Source organism: Arvicanthis niloticus, chromosome 2 (assembly GCF_011762505.2).
Source record: "Arvicanthis niloticus isolate mArvNil1 chromosome 2, mArvNil1.pat.X, whole genome shotgun sequence".
Lineage (NCBI taxonomy): Eukaryota > Metazoa > Chordata > Mammalia > Rodentia > Muridae > Arvicanthis > Arvicanthis niloticus.
The window spans coordinates 2,945,293-2,968,928 of record NC_047659.1 but is presented as its reverse complement, the minus strand read 5'-3'; the positions used below and the strand labels follow the sequence as shown (position 1 = coordinate 2,968,928).

Sequence of the window (23,636 nt, the reverse complement as noted above, 5' to 3'; positions counted from 1 at the left end):
CTGACATTCAAGTGATCTCACAGTGGACCTCACAGAACAGAATAGTTCTTTAAGAAGTTTCCATGAGTCTGTGCCACAAGTTTCTGTAACAGACATCAATGATGTCTTCTCTTCTGTTTTTTAAAATTTGATAATTTATTTACATTTCACATGCTATCCTTTTTCCTGGATTCCCCTCTGAACACCCTCTATACCATTTTCCCATCCCTTGCTTTTAAGTTGTGTCCCCTCCACCCACCCACCCACCCATTTCTACTTACCATCCTGTGATTCCCCTCCACTGGGGCATTGAGCTTTCACAGGACCAAGGTCCTCTGTTGGTGTTCCACAAGGCCATCCTCTGCTACATATGCAGCTGGAGCCATGGCTCTCTCCATGTGTACACAGGTTTGTGGTTTAGTGTCTGGGAGCTATGGCTTCTGGTTGGTTCATATTTTTGCCTCTCCAATGGGGCTGCAAACCCCTTCAGCTGCCTGAGTCCTTTCCCTAACACCTCCATTTGTGACCCCATTCTCAGTGCAATGGTTGGCTGCAAGTATCCTCCTCTGTATTTGTCAGGCTCTGGCAGATCCTCTCAGGAGACAGCTATATCAGACTCCTGTCAGAAAGTGTTCTTGGCATCAACAATAGTGTCTGAGTGGGGAACTGTATGTGGGATGAATCCCCAGGTGGGGCAGTTCCTGGATGGCCTTTTCTTCAGTCTCTGACCAACAATATTTCTCTGTCTCTCCTTCATGACTATTTTGTTCCCCCTTCTAAGAAGGACCAAAATATCCACATTTTGGTTTTCCTTCTTCTTGAGCTTCATCTGGTATGCGAATTACATCTTGGGTGTTCTGAGCTTTGGGGATTATATCCATTGATCAGTGTGTGAGTACCATGTGTGTTCCTTTGTGACTGGGTCACCTTGCTCAGCATGGTATTTTCTAGTTCCATCCATTTGCCTAAGAATTTCATGAAGTCATTGTTTTTAATAGCTGAGTAGTACTTCATTGTATCAATGTACCACATTTTCATTATCCATTCCTCTTTGAAGGGAATCTGGGTTCTTTCCAGATTCTGGATTTTATAAATAAGGCTGCTATGAACACAGTGGAGCATGTGTCCTACTTCTGTGTTGGAGCATCTATTTGATATATGCCCAGGAGTGGTAAAGATGGATCCTCAGGTACTACTATGTCTAATTTCCGGAGGAACTGCCACACTGATTTCCAGGGTTGTTGTAGCTGCTTATAAACTCACCAAAAAATGGAGGAGTGTTCCTCTTTCTCTACATCCTTGCCAGCATCTGCTATCACCTAAGTTTTTGATCTTAGCCATTTTGACTGGTTTGAGGTGGAATCTGAGGGTTGTTTTGATTAGCAATTCCCTGAGAACTAAGGACATTTGACATTGTTTTGTAGTTCTCAGTCCGCTGGTATTCCTCAGTTGAGAATTCTTTGTTTAACTCTTTACCCCATTTATTAATATGGTTATTTGGTTCTTGATTCTAGCTTCTTGATTTCTTTGTATTTATTGGATATTAGCCGTCTTTTCAAATGTAGAGTTAGCAAAGATATTTTCCCCATCAGTTGGTTGCAATTTTTTTTCTATTAACAGTGTCTTTGGCTTACAGAAGTTTTACAATTTTATGAGGTCTCATTTTTCAATTCTTGATCTTAGTGCATTACCAGTGGTGTTCTGTTCAGGACTTGTGTAGTATATTGAATAGGTGGGGAGAGAGGGCAGCTTTGTCAAGTCTCTGATTTTAGTGGAATTGCTTTGAGGTTCTCTTCATGTAGTTTAATGTTGGCTACTGGTTTGCTGTATAGTGCTTTTAGTCTGTTTAGGTATGGGCCTTGATTCCTGATTTTTCCAAGCCTTTTGTCATAAAGGAGTTTTGGCTTTGTCACATGCTTTCTCAGGATCTAGTTAAATGATCATGTGTTTTTTATTCTTTGAGTTTGTTTAAAGAGGATTAAATTGATGGATTTCCATATATTGAACCATCCCTACATCTCTGGTATGAAGCCTACTTGATCTTGATGTATCAGGTTGTTTTGATGTGTTTTTGGTTTTGGCTTGCAAGAATTTTATTGAATATGTTTGCATCAATATTCATAAGTGAAATTGGTCTGAAGTTCTCTTTCTTCATTGGATCTTTGTGTGGTTTAAGACCATCACATCCATATTTTCCAGTGTTGTTGATTACAGGATTTTGTAGTAGAATTTGATCACTGTTTTCAGACTTCCTAGCCACCTATGAACTGACCTGGGTGCTCTTTTCATATTTTCTTTTTTAACAATGCAATCCATTCAAAGCTGCTGGATAATGACTGTGGGTCACATTTCTTTCCTTCTGTTCAAATCAAACTCATCTGTGGCAGGTTTTGTGAGCAGACTATGATGGATCAACTTGAAGTTAGCTAGAGGTTTTGTTAGGAGACATTCATGAAGGATTGCTGTTGAATGATCCAGCTTTGCTGTGCAGAGATTGTAACTTTCAATTAGAATTACATATCTCAAGATCAAAAAGTTTTGAAAGGGGAAATAATGTGTAAGCTAGGGCAGGAGAGCCTGGCTGAATCTAAGAACCTTGTAGACAGCACAGAAAACCGAATAACTCTTCCTGAAACAGAAAGATTGCTGAAAGAAACCAGTCTTCTCTTTTGCCTCTCTGGGTAATGAAGGGATGTGTGTGTGTGCGTGTGTGTGTGTGTGTGTGTGTGTGTGTGTGTCTGTTTGTGTGTGTGTGTGCATACAAGTGATTTTTGTATGTGTTGTTGTTTGTGCTTGTATTTGTGGTGTGTTTTTATGTATTCATGTGGGTGTATGAGTATGGATCTGAGCCTCTCAGTATGTGTGTCTGTATGTTTGTAAATGTATGTGTATATCTGCATGTGCACATATGGCCATGTGAGTAGGTCTTTGTACAATATTGTCTGTGTTTATGAGCACACATACATTCATATATATGTGCTTACCCAGGTATGGTTGAACATCTGTGTACTCATGTTGAGCATATGTGAAGGGGTGGTTGCTTGTATGTATGAATGTGTGTGTTTCTGTCTGTCTGTCTGTCTGTTTGGTTGTCTGTTTGTCTGTGTTTGTATCTGTGTTCTCATAAACATGGTTGTGTTTTTCTTCATACTTATGTATGGTCACTTGCTCATGGAAGAAACATCTTTAACAAAGATTCCACCCAACTTAGATAAGAAAGTGGTATGGTCGCTCAGGTTCTTACCACTTTGTATCCATCGAACATTGCATGAAGCCTCCCAACTTTTTGTATGTCCACCTTGGAACAAAGGAGCAAAAAGTCTGTAATTGTAAATATAAAAGTTCTCGGGAGTTTATAGAGGCAAAAAACTATTCATCCACAATAAAATCATTTGGTGGAAACCAAAGGAATTGGGTACATGAAGGTTAGTAGGCTGCTGTGGCAAATCAAGTTGCCAGGGAGGCAGAAAGGCTGGCTGGGCAGTTGTGTCCCTTCTCTGTCCTAGGTGAATGATAAAAGCTCACTGGAAGGTCAGGGCTTTACTGTTTCTCCCCTACAGCCTGTTTTCTTCTCATCCTCAATGCTAGCTGGCATTTTCTTTCCACCTTTGCCTAACACTGGCTCAGTTATCCTTGATTGTGGAACTTGGCCTGGATTATGTTCTTTGAGACATTCTGAAAAGCAGTGTGCTTGCAGCTGCTTCCAACAGAAGCAGAATTCCCACAGCCATGCTGAGGTGTGAGAACAGGTCTGTCTCAGTGCAGTGCAGCCCACTTAGGCTCCTGATGCACTAAAGCTCTGTGTTCGCAGCACTCAGTCACTCCTTTTATCCCAAACTTGTGCACACTGTGTTAAAATTGACTTTACGGAAATTTGGGAGAGATGAGGACCCTGCAGGTATGGCTGTTGGCATTAAATGATAGTGCCCTGGCAGAAGTTATGTAAAGACTTCTTTTTCTTCAGAAAGTTGAACTGTAGACTCTGGGTTATCCAGTGATTCCAGAATGAGACTTGGGTGCCCACAGAAAATCTAGGAGACATTTGGGTTTTAGCAGTATTCCTCAGAGCAGCCCCAAATTGAGATTAGCTAAATGTTCATCAGTCAAAGAATGAAAATGTACAATATGGCCAGCCCTTCCATGGAATATATTGTGGTATGAAATCATACATCATTTGGCCATGAGATCATCAGCCTTCTGTTAGCCAACCAAGTTGCTGATACAATCACCTTATAGGAATTAAAGATTTTGTATGAAGATTTTCTAGTTTCCTGACATCATTGCTTTGTGCACGAAGTAAGGCATTCCATGGTTAAGAGAGCTCCTTTTGGAGAAAAATGTTTATCTTGAAGCAACAGGGAAGCAGTGGGTGAGAGCAAGGGGCTGGGTCTTTCTGGGGAACCAAGCCTTTACTATACAGCCTGGAGAACTTACTAAGTGGGCTTTGCTACAAGGACAAGGACTTCCAAGCGTCACCTTGTCTGTGCACTTTGCCAGAGTTCTTTACCTCCTCTGCACACTGTGTTCTTTCTCCATGCACAGAAGTTAACTTTCTTTTCTACAGTAGTACAGGTTATTGCCACTTGCATTTGCATTAATTTGAAACTAAACAGGTGACAGTGTGCTCACATGTGTTCACACATGTACTTGTGTTTGTATGTTCATGAGTGTTTATGTATCTGTGCACATGTGTGTGTGCACACACAAACACACAAGTGCTTATAACCCTCCACCAAATCACAATTATCTATTGAACAAGGGCAGGAAAGACTCAAGGAATGCCTGTAGTTTCTGCTGAAGCTGAAGGAGTTGGTCACCTACTCAAAAAACTTGGCAGTAAAACTGCAGCATCCCTTCAATGTCCTCCAAAGGAACTGAAGAGTACAGGCTGGGAGGATGAGGTAAAACCAAGTGAGTCCCCTATATCTTTGTCCTTTTTGGGTTTCTTAACATTTGCATGGTTCTCAGCTGTCCATATGTTGTGGATAATCCAGCATGGTATACTGTGATGCTATCATGATGCTACCCTGACAGAGTAAACACCAGTAGCATCATATTATCTCTTCTGATCTGTGTTGAAGTGGTTCCCATATTATTCACAAGTGTTGCTGAAGATAATGTAGGTTAGAGGTGAGAACAGTTCCTCTCTCGTTGTATTAGTCCTTTGCTCTTCCAAAGTCAAACAACTGGAGATTCTCCAGTTTCACAGCTTGTGTGAAGTGACTTGCCAAGAACCATGCAGGAGGAAGGACAAAAGACTTAAAACTTATGGAATGCAGCCCATGGGTTACCACAGCCACAGGGGTAAGCCTTGGTGTGGCATGGCCATGAAGACTCTGTGTCCTGAGGACAGTATGCTGTTATGAAGTACTGCTCTGCTTCCTGCCCTTACATCCCTCTTAATCTATGAGTTATTTGAAAACATTAGGAGTGTTTCCTGTCCCCCACCTGACAGTGTCTCTGGCATTCACAATAGTAATGCTTGATTTCTATCAGACATTGGTGGTGAAGCACATCATGATTCAGTCCCCACCCTAAAGAAAATGTAGATTGTCGACAATGACCACCACACTTAGAAAAACTTTGGAACAATAAAGTCTTTACTGAAGGTCTGTAGCCATGTTTTTTACTACTGGCTCTAATGTAAAAAACCTTAGGGAACACTATGAAGATCACAAAACCGTACTTTTATTAGTTAAAGCTCTGGACCTTTTTGTGTTCAGAGAACAAAACCATGGTAGCACTGGCTTACAGGACCCTCACTGAGGGTGGAAGGGGGTTAATTGATTACTTATACCTTTATTTTGACTTCAGCTTCCTGATATGGTTTACTAAGAATTGCTAATGAGTAGATATGCATTTTGAGGATTTAAGGTAGATATGACTGATTATTATATAAATGTTTAGATTTGTTTCTTTTAAGAATTTTACAAGATTACTTTTAAAGATAAATAATAAAACAATTCCTTCTTTCTTTATAAATGCCAATTGCTCCCTTCCAGTAAGGGAAACTACCTGAGAAACTTATCATTCTTGCTTACATTTTGTTAATCTATAATAAGTTGCTTGGTTATGGATGTACGTGGGTTTATAAGAATAACTTCATTTTTTTAACCTTAATACATAATGTTATTTCCTTTAATACTAATGATGTATTAACACATTGTTTTTTTATCATAATCATTTATTGGAAGGAAACTGAAACATATTCACATTGTAATTTTTTACTGCTTGAAAGAGTTTGCTGGGATATATAAATAATGGATGAAAGGATAAAGCATGGTGTGGTGTGGCTGGAGAACTGTGTCTTCCATCCATCAACTATGAGTGTCCATGTAAAGGTTGTGTTAAAGGGGATTAGAACATTGTTCCTACTCTCCACCAATTGTGTTTACTGATATATGTATATATGTGTGGAATATTTGGAACCTGGTTTTGGAGCTTTGCTCTAATGTTTCAGTGTGTGAATATAGACATATCTATCTGTAGGTCCGTATACATGTGTGTGTGTGTGTGTGTGTGTGTGTGTGCATGTGTATCCATGCATATATAACTGTATGTAAAACTTATTAGATTCTGCCCTTGGCTTCATTCATTCATTCATTCATTCATTCAGTGTGTGTGTGTCTGTGTGTGTGTGTATCTGTGTGTATATGTGAATTTTTTCTATTTCCTTTTTTCACTTGCCCCAAGGAGTTAAAAAACTTCATAGATTATGCACTGGCCACAGGGTGTTATTACCAGTAAATTAGATTTAATGACCTCAGGAAAAAAGTCTGTTGAGTAACATGTTTAATCACTGGTTGCCTTTGGCAGTAGACCCCGTTAGTATCTGAAGCTACCCTAGTCAGCAGCTCTATCATTTACAGCTAATGGCTGCCTGTTTGTATTTACCCATTACTAGGATGCTAAAGCTAAAGTCATTGGCATTGACTGATCCTGGAAAGTATTTAGAGAGTACTTCAGACTCACATTTGACCTCTTTGGACAGAAGGTAATCCCATGGAAATTTTGGATCTTGAATTACCACACAGGCATGAAAGTATTGGCTGAAAAAATTCACACAATGGTCAACATATTTACAGGAATACCCTGCTGAAGATATAATCTTTCCTCACAGAGCAGCTAGCAAATGCTTTATATATTATGCCAGAAGAAATAAATTATCAATAAATTATCAAAAAGCATCCCTTAGGTCAATAAAGTATATTCAATGATAAACCCTGTAGGAACAAACAATTATTTGGCTGGGAAATTTCAGGTAACTCCCTGACACTCAAGGACTATGTTGAGTATTGTGAGATAATGTGAAATCAGCTTAAAGGCATGTACACAGCAGGCACCATTCCAAAAGTATCCAGAGGCAGCATGATGAACTACATTCAGGGCAAAGATGGTGCCTCCCAGACCCAGAAATTCTGATGAGATCCAGCTAAGAATAAAGGAATCATATATGGGATTCACTTGTGAATCATGTGACAGTACAACTGGACAACAACAACAAACATGACCTTCAGGGAGAATGACCTGAGCTTTCAGCCAGTGTTGTACTTGCAGCTGATGAGATTCATACATGAGCCTCAGATGGCCAAAATATCAATGTGAAAGACAAATTCAACTTCTCAGATTAATCAACATTTGCTGAATCTTGGTGGAAAACAGAACCTAAGGACACTACAAATTATTTGCCATGCAGTCATGAATCCCACTGGAGAGAATAATGATAGATAGTATGTGGTTAATCTGAACCACAAGGATTTATATAAATGGTCTAAGTTGGGGGTGATGTGGTGTGCTAATGAAGTGTATAAGAGAGGAGGCACCATCCCCTGGGTTTGTATGAAGCTTACTCTAAACACTGATTTGATGGTACTTCAACATGATTTATTTACCACCTTTAGGAGAGTTCTCAATTCTGCAGTTCATCTGATAAACCCAATCTGCATTGTCAAGCAGGAAGAGACATGAGAGATCAACTCCAATCCTGACAATAAGAGATCAGGAAGCCACTCTAATGCCCTACATGAAGGGCTCAAAGTTTAAACTCTGAGCATGCCTACCTCAAGAATGTGACCCTACAGATCTCAAGAATCTTCTCTCTTTGGTTGGGCATGATATTACACCACTCAAGGAAGGACAAAAGTCCAGGCAGTAGTTTGACAGATGGCTTATCCGCTTGAGAATTTGTTTCTCAGAGGACCTAAAGAGCAATGATTAACAATCCCCTGTCACTTCAGTTCCAGGTGGAATGACCTCTTCTGTCCTGGGCTCTGGGGAGTTGCAAGCATGTAGTGCAAAAACCTACAGCAGGAAAAACACCCATACATATAAAAGAAATAACTCAAAAACAGAAACAATGCCTCAAAAATTTCTTTATAAAAAACACATTTTTTTATAAAAGCATCAAATACATTGTCCAAACCAAGAGCCAAAAGAAAAAGAAACCATCATTATCATTAGAACAACAATAAAAAAACAAAGGATTAAAAAATAAAACCTGGAAAAAAATAACCAACATCTCCAAAAGGGTCTTGAAATTCATTATCTCTGTTGGTGATTCATAAGTGATGCTATATTTCAAGAAAGCAAGACGCATACAGCTCCATGATTACTGATTTCTTTTATACTCCTTTATTGAATATTTTTATTTCTTGGGATGTATTAGAGAAATACATTTGTGTTTATACTTTGTTCAACTTAAACATCCACATAGTAGTACATTTTTAAATAGCTAAATTTATAACAACAAAGTTACAGCATGGATACATTTTTTATCATGAAGTTGAGATCCACAGACTTTGACACACTATCCATATCCAAAGCACAATTTTCTGTGTAGCTGTGACTGGCTGGGAACTAATAATGAAGCCAAAGCCACATGCTAATTGAAGATGTCCATTCCTGCCTGATACTTACAGTGTTATAGGACAGTGAAAAACATGTGAATACAGAAGGTCTCATGAGGGAAAAATTAGTGATTACATTTTTATCCACGAAAATACATTAAATTTATTGAATACCAACTTAAAGTGGGGGGATTCAATATATATAGTATATAAAATTAGTAAAACAACAAATTAGTAACATAACAAAAAAATAAAAAAACAACAAAACTACAAATGAAAACAAAGAAACCATATACTCAAAGCAATCAAAATTCTAACCAAATCCAAAACATTATAATTAAACTAAGAAGCATTCTTTAGCTGCAGATTTTACAGCACAGACCTACAGCCTGTTACTGGCCTTGGACATATTGTCCAAAGGCTGCCAACGATGGTAATAATCTCTTCAACATGTGTTCTCCTTGTGAAGAGTTGTGTCTGAGGGAAATCTTGACCTGGTCTGCCTGTTTGAGCTTCAGGAGGAGTATTTCAGACCTAGGGGAGGAAGAGACAAAGGCCTGTTGAGGACCTGCCATGTCAGCTATCCAGCAAACACCAGCTTTATTGAACAGGACAATCCAGTATGACCTTTCAGCCTAAGATGATTCACTGTATCTCCAGAGGAGAAGAGCCACAGAGCACCTTGGCCTGGGATTTTTCTCAGATTTAAAAAATGTCTTGAAAGTGAACAGTGAACTACACACTGTGCTGGAGTTAAAATAAAACACCACATTTCTCCAATGGTCCATATATATTATACTGAAAAATAACTGTGTAGCAATGTCTGAATCAAACACAATACAGAGGCCTTCTGGGAACCTAGCTACCATTGAAGTGAAGGCTCTTATTATATCTGCAGTGCAGGAACCTGCCTGGTTCTACTTGTGAATCCTTCTATCTGTGAATCCCTAGAGAATCCATCTCACAGGAAATCCATGCTCACTGAAGAGATACTATAATCAGCAAAAGTGTGCTGCATGCAAATCTTCCCAAGGGAAAGCCTTGAACTTTAAAACAAATATTCATGAAGAACAAAGGATACACCTGCTATATTTATAGATACTGTGGTATTATGTGTGGGGTGACTTAAGGGACAATAGGCTCAGGTCATACCAGAGAGCTCAGAAGTGAAGAAGTGAAGAGTACACAATCGACACAAACTCTGTGGATCACAAGAATGATCATGGACAGGATTTCTTTTAAACTAGATCAGAACAATATTCTGAGCTGCTCCTAGGTGACTGAGGCAGAGAATCATGTGGAAGGCCTGAGACCCAAAAATACAGTTATACAGGTATAGGAAATCTTCTTGGCTCCTGCTATCCCATCCTAGTACCTCATACCTCAGAGACAGAAAAATGATCCTGCATTGTTTGAGCACAGCAATGGACACACACACACACACACACACACACACACACACACTAACACATACATAGACACACGCACAATCACACCCAAAAACAGACACACACATTCCTGAACACACAAGCACATGTTCATACATACAGTTGCAGAAACATTTTGACTTTCCCTGATCATGTTAATATAAGACATCATCCAGGACACTATAAAGCCATAAGAAATAAACCCTTGAATTGACAAAATCCTGGAGAGATATCTCAGCCATTAGAGCACTGATTTGTCTTCTGAAAGTCTTCAGTAGAATTCCCCAAAACCGCAAGGTAGCCTACAAACCATCTTAGTAAAATCAGATGCCCTCTTCTGGTGTGTCTGATGAGAGAGACAGTGTACTCACAAACATAATCTGAGTAAATTAAAAAAAAAAGAAAAAAGAAAAGAAAACCTTGAATGGGACATGAACATGGTAGTCATAGCCTATAGACAGCTCAATAAAATAAATGCTTTTCCCTAATAAACAAAGGATGGAAATATGGAGTTTTGGCCTGGTATGCAAGCCTGCTTAGGAAGTTCCTAAGGCTGTGCACAGTAGGCTTGGTTCCCAGCAAAGGCATATGGGATCAGGGAGGACAAGCCAGTTCCTTCATCTTGCTCACTGTTTCTCAGGGACTCTAAAGTAAACAGCATCTTCCAACAGACCCTCCATTTTCCACAGCCTGTGTGGCTTTGTAACCAAAGCTATGAGCCCAGACAACTAGGAAATCTCTGTAACCAGGATGAAAGGGAGACTTTTTTTCACATAAGGAGATTCTGTCAGGGATATTTTGTGGAAAATAAGTCTGAGTACTTCAAGACCAAAAGGTGTGATCATCCTAGGCAATAGTTCATGGAAGGGCTGGACTACAGTATACTTGTTCACTCCTTGACTGAAGAACATCTGGATAGTTTCTACTTCAGGGCACCTCTGTGGAGTACCACTACAACCATGAATTGCCCTAACTTCTCTGTGGACACCTACATCTTTTTCTGGAGTCGGTAGGTCAATGGGGACTACAGAAACTATACAGTTTCTGAAGAGTTGGACATGGCTTTTCACAGGGCTGCCCCATTTTATATCATCAGCCATGTCTGAAGTTCCTCATTTACTCTAGCTCTACTTGAGGATGATTTTAACTCAAAGGAGATCATTTTTTAATGACAGCCTTTACAGAGTGCTACAGACAGAACACAGGGTGAGTGCTTTAGACTACCAGGAGCCTAAGGGGCTGTCTGAGGCAGCCCTGTTCTAGCACCTCATCATAGGTATGGGCCTTCTGCTTGATGCAGATGCAACACTAAGCAACTCAGTGTTTCACAGAGTTATACCCAGGACAAAATCCATGGCCAAAGATAACTGAGTCAAGCTTAGGCAAAGCTGGAAAAAATGGTAGGAGGTAATGAGGAAAACAAACTAGGATGCTGAGAAGATGCAATGAGCCACCTGACCTTCCAGCAGGCAGTCACTATCCACCAAGAGCAGAGAGGCGGACACAGACCCTTAGCCAGCCTTGTTGACTCTCAGGCCCATGGATTTGACACAGCAGCCTCCTACTCACCTCCATGTACTAAAGTACTTTTTTTCTTATAAATGATTTCAATATGGGTAAATAGATTTCCCTCTATAACCAGTTTCAATAGTGATAAATAGATTTCCCACTACCAATGATTGACAATCAGACTTTACACCACTATTTGTCTCCTTTTGTTCTATTGAGCTAGGTGTAGCAGCAGGATGACCTGCTGCTCTGTTTCATATTTCCTTGATGCAAAGTGAACTGACACTGACAATGTGGTGAGCCCCACATTCCCATCTTAGAACAAGAGCCTGGTGTTCATGTCCATAAGTTTCCTTTGAATAGGACCACCTTGGGGCCACCTTTTCTCTCATGTGTGCACCCAGCTGTTGCTGAGCAGCCCTTTGTGCCCCATATCCTGCTGTGGTTACAGGAGTTACATGTCTGCTTTGTGGTTGTTCCTTACATGGGTGGGCCTCCAAACCCAGGCTAGGAAATTGTAATGAATGAAGGAAGGACTGGGAAGTAGAAACTGAAGTCACATGGTAAGATTTCAGAAGGGTGGGCTGGGCTAAATCTGAAATTATTGACTTTTAAGTGTTGGCAACATGGGTTCTGTTTGTTTGATAAAGGGTTGATTAACTCAACTGTGGGTTATGTGAGCCTAGGTGTCTTGGGTAAGACCCATCCTGGCAAACAAACGCCCTCCTCCTTTCTCTGCTGATTTCAACTGAATGACAAGAAAGCTCATAAGAAAGCACAGTGTCCAAGTTGTGTATCTGACACGTGGAGCAGACAGCATTAGCTTCTTCTAAGTTAAGAAATTGTTTTCTTACAACAGCAACAAGAAAAATAAAAACAATGAAACATATAAACATGTTCTTCCTCTCTGTGAGTTATGAAACCTTGTAGCAGTTACTTGAGACAAAGCAATTGGAGGAGCTCTGCCTGGGAGGTGACAGAAGATTCAAAGATGCTGGTCAGACAGCTTAACCAAAACAGAAAGACTGATCAAAACCACACGTATTTAACTGGCCTCTCAACAGGCACATCTATATACATATTGTCACAGACATGCATATGACTCCCCCCTCCCCACACACACATACCAGAAATCATAAGTTAGCAGGAAACAGTAAGGAGACCAAAATGCAGGAGGAACCACTGAATGTAGACTGTAAATATATGATGTTACATGTGAGACCCAGGACTCTGTAATCCATTCCGTGTGGACTAAAAAAAATTAGTAACTTCTGCAGACTAGGTTGAGAGAGTTTGAGAAATCTTTTTCTTGAAGCCTCACATCTCTCAACCCAACCCTCAGCCTGAGAGAAGTCTTTCAAACACCCCTGTTCATCCAGTCAGCTCCTGAATACAAGCTATAGGAAAGAACTCTAGCAACAATGACAGAAACCAGGACTGATGGATGAGCTATCTGTCAGGCTCTGTCAGTATGAACCAAGGTCTAGGCTCAGTTAGGAGACCATCTTGCAATGCAGGGTTGAGGAAGAGAAAAGATATAAGACCTCTCCCCCCACCTTTTTTTCTTAAATAATTTTTGTTAGATATTTTATTACATTTCAGATGTTATCCCCATTCTTCATCTTCCCCACCCAGAAACCCCCTATCTCATCTCCCTCCTCCTCCTTCAATGAGGATGTACCACCACTGAGCCTACCATACAGCTACATGCACTTGAATTCCCCCCTACACTGGGGCATCTAGCCTTCATGGGACCAAGGACCTCCTCTCCTACCTACGTCTGAAAAGGTCATCCTCCCCTACATATGCAGCTGGAGCCATGGGTCCAAAGCAAACGAGCTACAGGCCCTGACTTCCTCACCCAATGTTCTGTGCTACTGCAAAGGAGGCAGCCACATAGAACCCCTCTAGTACAATGGCATGTAGGTGTGTAATGTGTGTTCACCCCATCTATCTTAATGAACTTCAGCTTGTAGTTGATCAGGAGTGTGTGCTTGCTAATCATCCAGTTTTTGAGAGAGCCTAACTCCACAGAATATCTTGTAAATGATCACAGAACAAAGGATAAGAATTAGGAGAATGCCTGGACAAGGTGGAGGATGGTTATCTGGGCTTGACATTGTTTATGGTTAGACATGAGGGCAACCTGCTCCTAAGCATCCTCCATGCATCTTACCTGTTGGATATGCTTGGAAAATTTGTCATAGATCTTCATGCTGGCCTCCACACATAGCCTCCTTGTTTCCTTAGAACACACTTCCAGTGTAATCTGCTCCTTAAGCAGCTGCCTGTTTTCATTCCAGAGCATTTTTACTTCACTCTTCATATGAAGAGATTCTGTCAGGAGGTGACAGTTCCTGATGCTGAACCACAAAGAAGAAATGGTGATTATTCCCAGGCACCATCCATCTTCCTCCCACTTCTCCAAGTACCATCCCTTCTCATCATGGGCCCTGATTCCCAGACAGCCCCAGACTACAGACCAGAGTAGCCATGGGACCTCACATATAGGAAAGTCAAATCCAGAAGAAAGCAACATTCCAGAAGACTCAAGGTACTTCTGAAATCCCTGACACCAACAGGGACTCATGTATCTCCCAGAAGAGGACATGGGACCCATGATTGCATATATGTCTTTGGTATTAGAGAACCACCTCTAGGTAGAGAAAAGGCAAAGCTTCTCTAGAAGAGAGAAGACCCAACAGGTACACATCATTCTATGTGTCTCATGCAAGCCAGATCTGTAAATGTGTTTTCAGTGCCCCAGAGACTCAAGGTTGATTGATGTCTCCATCAAGGTGCACACCTTTTCTATTTAGAGGATACTGACTTGGAAAGGACAATGATTGGAGGGGCTCACAGAGTCATCACACTTGATCAAAATGATTTCAAAAGATCACAATCCTAGAGCCTTTCTTTGAGGGAGGAAGCTTCCTGTTGAGAGGCAAACAGTATAGAACCAGAGTCCTCACTTTGTTTTAAAGAAAATGATGAGCAGACACATTCTGTGTCTAGTGCTTGGGAAAAAACAGTGTTAGTCACTCACCTATAAAGTTGATTATTTTTAGTCAAGTCCTGGCACTTATACAAGAACTCACTGATCTGCTGCGGAATGTTTTTGAGATCGCGCGTCACCTGGTTGTGTTGTATCTCCAGCATGATCATCTCAAAGTTAAACCTGTGGAAGGGTGTGGCCCAAGGAGCAAATAATCCCTGAACTAAGGATTCAAGGATTACATCAATTCAAGTTGAATCGTGAACTACCCCAGCCCATATATACCACAACCTAATGCCTTTGTACTGGGTCCTCTTGGTGCTTATTAAACTTGTTACACTTGATCTGGGCACAGTGAGCTAGGGAACTAAAAAATGGGAGCTGACCTGCTTTGGCTCCATGAGGGGTCTTGAAGGAATAGATTAGGTCTCCAAGAACTTTCCAGGAGCCTATGACACAGTTCTGAGTCCAAATTAATCCTGTGATGACACTTTTTCACCTTGTAGACAAGGTTTTCTCAATCTTTGGTTCTATCACTACATAAATTCCACACTTCAGTATTTACAGGGAAAAGGTTTTACTGCCTATATCCAGATTTTCTAATGCCCATCAGAGGTGCACACAGAGATCATGTGCTGTGATGCTACAAGTGACCCTCCATGGCCTCATCACTATCATTACCTAAAAAGTCAGTCAGGTAAAGTCTCCAGCCCCATCACACTACACAGACTCCCTGGATCATATGTGGAATACACACACACAGACATAAATACACACACATACACACACACACACACACACACATACACACATAGACTATCACAATGTCAAGTACATACAGTGATGTGACATTATCTCAGTGTAAAATGAACAGTATTAGAAAAAAGCAGTGATGACTTGCCAGAAATCCACTCACTATCTTCAAGCTGGACTCCTCACCTATGTCCCTGCTCCCAACCAACATCACTAAACATATGGCTCAGTCCCTACTGCAGTCCCACTAACCCTGAAGTGCTTAAGCTTTCCCAGTCAAGAAGAAATTGAGGGCATTGTCAGTTTATATCTGAAGATGTAGTCTGTACTGCTTAGCACAAAAAAAAATTGACCATAAACACCAGCACGAAACATCTCCCACAAGCCAACACCTATCCTTGCTTCTTAAATGCATGATGAGAAACCACACACTACTACACTTATCCCAGACTGTAATTCAGCCCACATCATGTGTGTTCCAGACCAAAGTCTCTGAGACCTTGATACTTGACAAGGGGATTATCCCTCTCTGTTCTTGGCATCACATATTCATGTAACCTACAGGAATCTATTGAGGATGAAATGCTTCAGCACTCTATCCTGAGAGTAAGGCTTTGTTATTCTCACAGAACTTTCTCCTGGCATCCTTTGCTACTCAGCAGGAAATTCAGATCTCTCAGCAAAGCAACTGAAGGCTTGTCAATTCCTGGATCTCTGCGAAAGTAATCATCAGAAATTCTGGACTCTGAGTCTGCCATTGAGAAATTTTGAGGCTCCAGATGGTAAGCACTTCTCCTGTAAGGACCTGCTCAAGCACCCCTCCTCCAGGAAGCTTCCCCATGAACTGCCTAGGACTCACTGTGTCTTCCCCAGGGCCATCTCCTTCTTCCTGCTTTACAGAATGCCTTCTGCCTAGGTCTGGTCTCTGGTTGTATTGTATTGTCCCTATGAAACTGCCTGAGCAGCATGGACAACATGACTGCTTGTGAACCCAGAGGCTCTGAAGGAATACCCCACAGGCAGTTGGTGTCACCACAACACTGGTGACATCACAGAAGATTCTCGGGTTTTCCTGGATACAAGAGATTGTCCAGGGAAGTGACGACTGATGATATCACTGGAAACTGCCATGGCCTACCTGCTGACCAGCTTGCCCCACATTGACCAGTTTCTGAGGTGCCCTTTCCTGGAGTCTCTCTTTTGACTCAGGGGATATACAATGACAACGTTTCCTTCAAAGCTAGAGATTTCTCTCTGCTTCATTACAAGGCAAGCACTTTGGACGGGAGAGTTTGTTAGGGCCTTGGCATGGGCAGCTCATCTTTGTTAGTACCAAAGGTCTAGGGTCCTTGCTTGAGGGAGATTCTTCTCCATGATAAATCTACCCTTAGGCACCATTCATGTACCACAGTCCAGTTCACCAGGGTGTCCTGGTTCCCAAATGCAACAATGGTTCTCCTGCACTTTTAATTGTATGCAAGTTGGATTATATCTAATTATTGTGCACATGCCTTGAGAGGAGACATTGTTTCAATATATTCAGACATGTGTTTCCACAATCCCATTTTTGCAATGTAAACTCCCTTGTTCATGGCAATATAGGAAGGAGTTCAGGTCCAAGGGAATATCCAATTGTAAAGTTTATGTCTCTTCTTCAGAAGATAAAACCCCACTTTCTCCCTTTCTCCATTACAACCAGACATAGTAGGCATCTTGAGCAAAGGTCAACAGGGACATTGGATTGCTGCTCTGTAGTTCCATTAGCCATCACTTCTCCAATATCTACCTTTCTGTGTTCCAGTGAGAACTCAAGAGTTCACTGAGATCCAGTGAAACCTCCATTTAAATGTGTCCAGTAGTTCAGGAAGGACTGTGTTTGGCACTGTCATCTGTGGCTTCTGACTTCTGAATCTATGGTACAATGTGACCTAACCTCTCAGGTGTAAGAGTGAAAAAATCATGTAAGTCCTTTCCAAATTGTTTGTGTTGTCCTGGGCTACTTCCTTCAGCCAGGTAGTATCACTGTGACAATGATCAAAGGTGGCAATTCTGCAGAGAAACAGCAGTGGATTTATTAGGTAAAATGAAAAGGATTTGGAATAATAGTCAATCCTAGTATAGAAATGAATTTCCTTTATGTGCTTGTGGTTTTATGAGAACAGCAGGAATAGCAGGGTGATTTCAATAAATGAAAGTATGAATTTCATTGTATAGTCTTACTCTTTGCATATATATATATATATATGTATATATATATATATATATACATATATATATATATATATATATATAATTTTGCAAAGATAAGTTTATTAAGACCAAAAATAAAACAATGAAATGGATGAAATGGGGAAAAACATCCAGGACAGAAATAAACATGAAGTCTTCTGCTGGGTGTGGATGCTCCTCTCTAACCTCAGCCTTGGCTACATACTGAATTCCAAACCAGCACTTGGTAAACTCAAGCCAATTAAACAAAAGCCATCAGTTACAAACAAAATGACAACCATTTTCTGGAGTTAATTACCATTACAAGGTTAATTGCCATTACTTAGTGTGGTTCCAATATATCACTTAAAGCAATTCACTGGCCAAATCCACAACCTGAACCAATATCAGAAAGCACTATACTTTTAATATTAATTGTGAGTGGCAAAGTTTTCCTAATACAAGGGGTCTTTTTATTTTTTATTATTTATTTATTTATTTATTTATTTATTTATTTATTCATCGTTTTTTTCTGAGAAAGGGTTTCTCTGTGTAGCCCTGGCTGTCCTGGAACTCACTCTGTAGACCAGGCTGGTCTCGAACTCAGAAATCAGCCTGCTTCTGCCTCCCAGTGCTGGGATTAAAGGCATGGGCTACCACTGCCCAGGGAGGGGTCTTTTTATAACCATTGTTTTTATAAACTTTGTTTTTCTCAAGCACACTCCGTACTGGTACCCAGGTTACTGACTTCACATACAACCCCTACCAACAGTAAAAGTTAAAAGCAACATCAGGTTAAAGCATACCTTTACAATACTTGTAAATCACAGGTGGACGTAATTTTCCCCCATCCTCCTTTGCTTTGATAAATATATAAGGTTTGTTACAAAAATAATGCAAAAATGTTGAAACCAATCTACTATAACTCAGAAATCTGATCAACTCTTACCCACTATCCAAAGTCAAGATAAAAAATGCAGGCCTTAACTTACTCCTGGTTCTGACCATATCATTTCTATAATTCTCACGTTCCAAAATACACTAACTTCCAGTCAGCATCTCCATTAGTTCATAGTCCAGCACTGACTCTCTTGGGAAGGCAAACCTGTCACTTCAATGTCAATCTCACTGAGGACAGCAGCCACCTCCTGAGCCAGCCTGCAGCACGCACAACTTAACCTTTAGTACAGTCCTAGCTTTTCAGAAAAGGTCCAGAGGTTACAACACTACTTCCTCCTCTTCCCACCTTGGGGGGGGGCACTCCTGTCTTCTTGCCCCCTGACTCAGGTGGCCTGGAATGCTTCTTGCCTCCCAGGCCTCCTTTCCTTTTCTCTCCCTGACCCAGCAGGCAGGCTGCCCTTTCTCTTGCAGGAAGGTCCTGGCCAGCCCCTCTTTCTCTTGCCATTTGGCTCATCTTCCTCCTCTTAGCAGGCTCCTCTTGGACCTCTTCCCTCATCTGCTTGTTGGTGGCCCTTGTCACCTCCAGCTGAGGTTTATTACTGTTCATGATTCGAAGTAGCTCCCACTGATTCTTTTTCTTGGCTGGGAAGTACCCAAAGGGGGGCTGAAACTTCCTCTTCTTGCCAGAGGGTCAGGGTGCTTTCTCCTTGGGGAGTCGCTCCTGGAAGCTTCCCACCGAAGCTCCTCCTTACTCTGGTGTCCCTTAGGGTGCAGCCCAGCTGAGCTGGGCATCTGCATCTTGTGCTCGCGGGCCAGGTTCCACAGAAGGTTCATCTCTTTCTTGGCCACGCGTTCTTTCTTGGCCTGAATCCTCTTGGTGAACTGGTCTTCCATGGGGTCCGCGCTCCCAGGCACCTTGATGAGCCATTCCTTAGTGTCATCCTGTGTGCGCTTGTAGCCCTAAGGCACCGCCACTGGCCACTCACCTCGTCCCACACGAGGTTGGTCTTCTTTTGGGAATGGATGGGATGCCCTTAAGGCCAGCGGGTGAGGGGCAGGGGCCAGGGCAGCAGGTTCTCGCAGGGCAGGCATATGGCAGGCTCCAGCAAGCGCACTACCACCGCCTCCTCCATGCACTCCATGGTCTGCAGCTGCCAGTAGCTGGTTGATGAGAAGCTGCATGTTGTCCGTAGCCAGGGCCCGCAGCTCAGCATCCAGTGAGGGTCCAGCCTGGCGCAGCACTGTCCGGGGATTGTGGTCCTAAGCCAGCAAGTTGCCCAGGTCGAATTCCAGCTCTAGCTCCTTGTGCACCTTGATGAGCTGCAGCTTCTCCGCCTCCTCTTGCTCTGCCTTGGCCAGCAGCTCCTCCACTCTCTTGCCATCCATGGCTCCTGATGCACACCTGTGTTCCCTCACTTTGGGGCAACAGCAGAATGTGTCCCTACTACAGCGATACTCTGTTTTATATTTCTAAAAGAGATGAATTAATGATCAGAAAGTTTAGAAAAAGCTATTTAACTATCTAGTGAACTCCTGCAGACACAATCTGCTTTCCAACAAATTATACTTCTCTGTCCACCGTGTTTTGTGCCAGTCAGCAATTCATAAAAAGTGTGTTGAACAATTTGTTGTTTCCACAGGGAATAACGAGAAATAAAAATTTTAAAGACTCAAATGAATTCCACAGAGTGTTTCCTATCATGTTCTTTTTGAACCGCTTGCATACTTACGTCTTTTCTCATAGCTCCAAGTGTGCTGGAGGAGAAGCTTCCACTGCTGTCAGATGTTCAGGCTCTCCTCCTCATTGCACACAGAATCATCCCCACAGTACCCACAGTTGCCAGTGTCTAAGGATGAGTTCTCTTGTCACCTGACATAAATCATTCTTCTATCCAATATCTTTCTAATCACGCCACCCAGAAAGAAAATGGCTCTGTAATTCCTGCATTTTAAAACAGCCTGAGTGAACCAGCAAAGACAGTTTTCTGATTAAACATTACCTTACACCAAGTAAGAGAGCAAAATGGAAAAATGAAAATAATTTTGTTTTATGGCGTATATGCTTGTGACTTTTAGAATTGCACATTGAATATTTTCAAACGGTAACTGTTTGGCACCAAAAATTCCTGCCACCTTTTAAATGATGTAGCAAGAAACATTGCTATTGATCTAAAGTGAGACAACTGATTCTTTACACAAAACAGTTTATTTGGTTGAAGCAGTCAGTCACTGATTACATGATGAACTCTCTAGTAATCTACCTATAAAATGCTTACAAAACTACTATTATACAGGCCATCATGACTTTTGCTTTCAAACTCAGAAGCACAGGTGTTAGAAAGGACCCAAAGGCTCTGGGGATGTTCTGGTCCAGTTGATTCATAGAAATGCAGGACACAGGGTTTTCAGGGACCCATGGAGGTTATACAGCTAAGCACTGATAATTGGTCAAGTCACTTCAATTGTACTATAAAGCTTCACCTACAGGCACCTGAGCACAGAGATCAGCAGATTAGAAAAGAGTGCCCTTCCCAACACTAGGAGATTCAGAATACACTTGAAGTATATAGATTTTATTTATTACCATTTAAAGGCATTATTTTACCAAGTAACTGTCATCTTCCAGGTTCTGCTGAGGCTTCATTTTCCACAGTTGTTCTGGGTTTGTAATATCTTTACTGACCCCCATGAATGCTATAAAATATTGTGGCCTCAGCCACCAAAGAAAGAAAATGGAAGTCTGTTCCCTTTATGATACTATTGTTTTGTTGTTGGTTTGTATTTGAGACAGGGCTTCTCTTCTCTGTGTATCCCTGGCTGTCCTGAACCTTGCTCTGTAGACCAGGCTGACTTCAGCCTCAGAGATATGTCTGTGTCTCTCTCTCAAGTGCTGGGACTAAAGGCATACACCACCATTGTCCACAAACAATACTTTTGTTTGATGGAACAATGTAAAGTACTTACTCAGTTGAGAACCAGAATAGAAAAACACAATTAAAATTCAAATAGTAAATAAGCTACACATTTAATTAGCCTTCAACCAGTTCACTAATGTCAATTATTCGTTCAATGAGAGACCTGTTACTTATAGGAAACATATAGGATTGCCTGTTTCTCTTTTCTACAGGAAGATTTTACTCCAAGTTCTCAATTAGACAAAAGCCTGCTCCCCTTAAAGATAAATGGAATTAGGAATGGATTTTTCAGTTTTGGCATTGATTCTATCATCAAGGCTTGAGGCAGTTGATAGAGAACTTCAGGAAGATAATGTTTCCTAGGCTTCCACGTTAATGATGGAATCTGTGAGAAAAATGAACTGCTTTGTATGCTGAAACGTTCCTGAAGGTAGGAAAGAGAAAAGATACAATCATGAAGCTGAATCCCAATAGTTACTTCAAGGCACAAAAGGCTGCACTGCCAAAGTGTTCTTTGGACAATTCCTGTTAGTAAAAGTGGCTGCTCATCTATTTCCGATGGGTAATAAGTTGTGTTCAGTCACTGACAAGCCCACGTTCTCAGTCAACCCTGTGGAGAGGAGCTTGTTAAAAATTTTCCCAAACCAAGAAAATTATTCCTTAAGAACTTCATTGAGCCTGATCTAGTCTTGGCTTTGCACATCTTATGCATGACAAACAGGAGGTCAAAGACTCCATCATTTTTAATGAGCTGTAATTCACTTCTAGAAGGTTATACCTCCCATCTGTACCTTGGCCAATGAAAGAAAAACAAGTTAGGCACACAACAGGTAGGTTGTTCGAAAATATTCCAAATACTTTGGGATTTTGGACCACCTGTGAGGCCTTATTGAGTGGAAAGTTATTTTCAGGAGTAGATTATAATACTTAGAATGTTTCCAAGTTCTAAAGGTCACCTTTTTCCCTGACAGCAGTATCGTGTATTTTCTTACTAAGGTGCTCTGGGAATTCCAGAGTTCCCTATCTTGGAACATTCTGGAGGAGACTATAGGTTGAGCATCCCTCACGTGAAAACTCACAGTGTTGAAATGCTCCAAAGTGCAAAACGGGAGTCTCTTCATGGAAACACAAGTGGACCTCACATGAGGGTTTGCACAGAAATTTCAGGCATAGTAAATATATTCTAATTGTACATTTTTATAGTAGCTTCTCAGTATATAGTCCTTGCTGACTTGGAACTTGCTATGGATAGCAGACCTCCAACTCAGAGATCCACTTGTCTCTGCCTCCCACGTGCTGGGATTAAAAGAGTGTACCACCACATCTGACAGTAAGTCATAATATGTATATTAAATTATCTTCAGGCTAAGCATATTTATATAAAGTGTAAGCAAAGCCTGTATGAGCTTCCTGTTTAAACTTTTATCTTATCTGCAAGGTCTCTTATTTTGATTATATAAATTATTACATTTGTATGTTACATATTAAAATCCACAGATTTTAAAAAGCCCTACCACACAAAATATTTGTGGTTCTAAGTGCTGATTTGGAATGTAAGATCCACAAATCTGGTTTGATTGTCCCATGTAACAGCCATCCTCTGGTTATAGAAACAAGCAAATGACACAGGCCTGGCCATCAAGAGTTAACTCCTGTGATCACACTGAGATGCTTAGGGATGGCAGCCAAATCTAGTTGGTAAGTTACAGTCCTCTTCTGATATCATCTCCAGTGGAAGAGAATAAAGTGATACCCTTAACATGTTTGCTAAGTTAAAACGCTACCCATGTAAGACAAAAGATGTCTTCACGTGAACACAAGAAAGCAAACACAGAAAAGCCAAACAAGAAATAAAGAAGGGCAGTGAGAAATCCTGCTGGCAATAGTTTAAGCACCGGGAGACAGGTCACTTCTCACTCAGTTACATAGTTAATACCTTCCTCTTTTTTGTTTGACTGATTGCTTGTGTCCAGTTGTGTATTGACCATTGCCATTGAAAGACTTCTGGGTAAAATCTATGCCATTCAACAAGTTCTTAGAAGGTTGATTATTACATAGGCATTAAAGAGGAGAAAGAGAATGAGAGTTCAAGCCTGCCTGTGAG

General features: G+C 41.1%; 1 pseudogene; it reads right to left on the bottom strand.

Annotated features, from left to right (window-relative positions):
* Positions 1–18,943: 18,943 nt before the first annotated feature.
* Positions 18,944–20,003, bottom strand: LOC117703698 (ribosome biogenesis regulatory protein homolog; annotated as a pseudogene).
* Between the last annotated feature and the right edge of the window lie 3,633 nt (positions 20,004–23,636).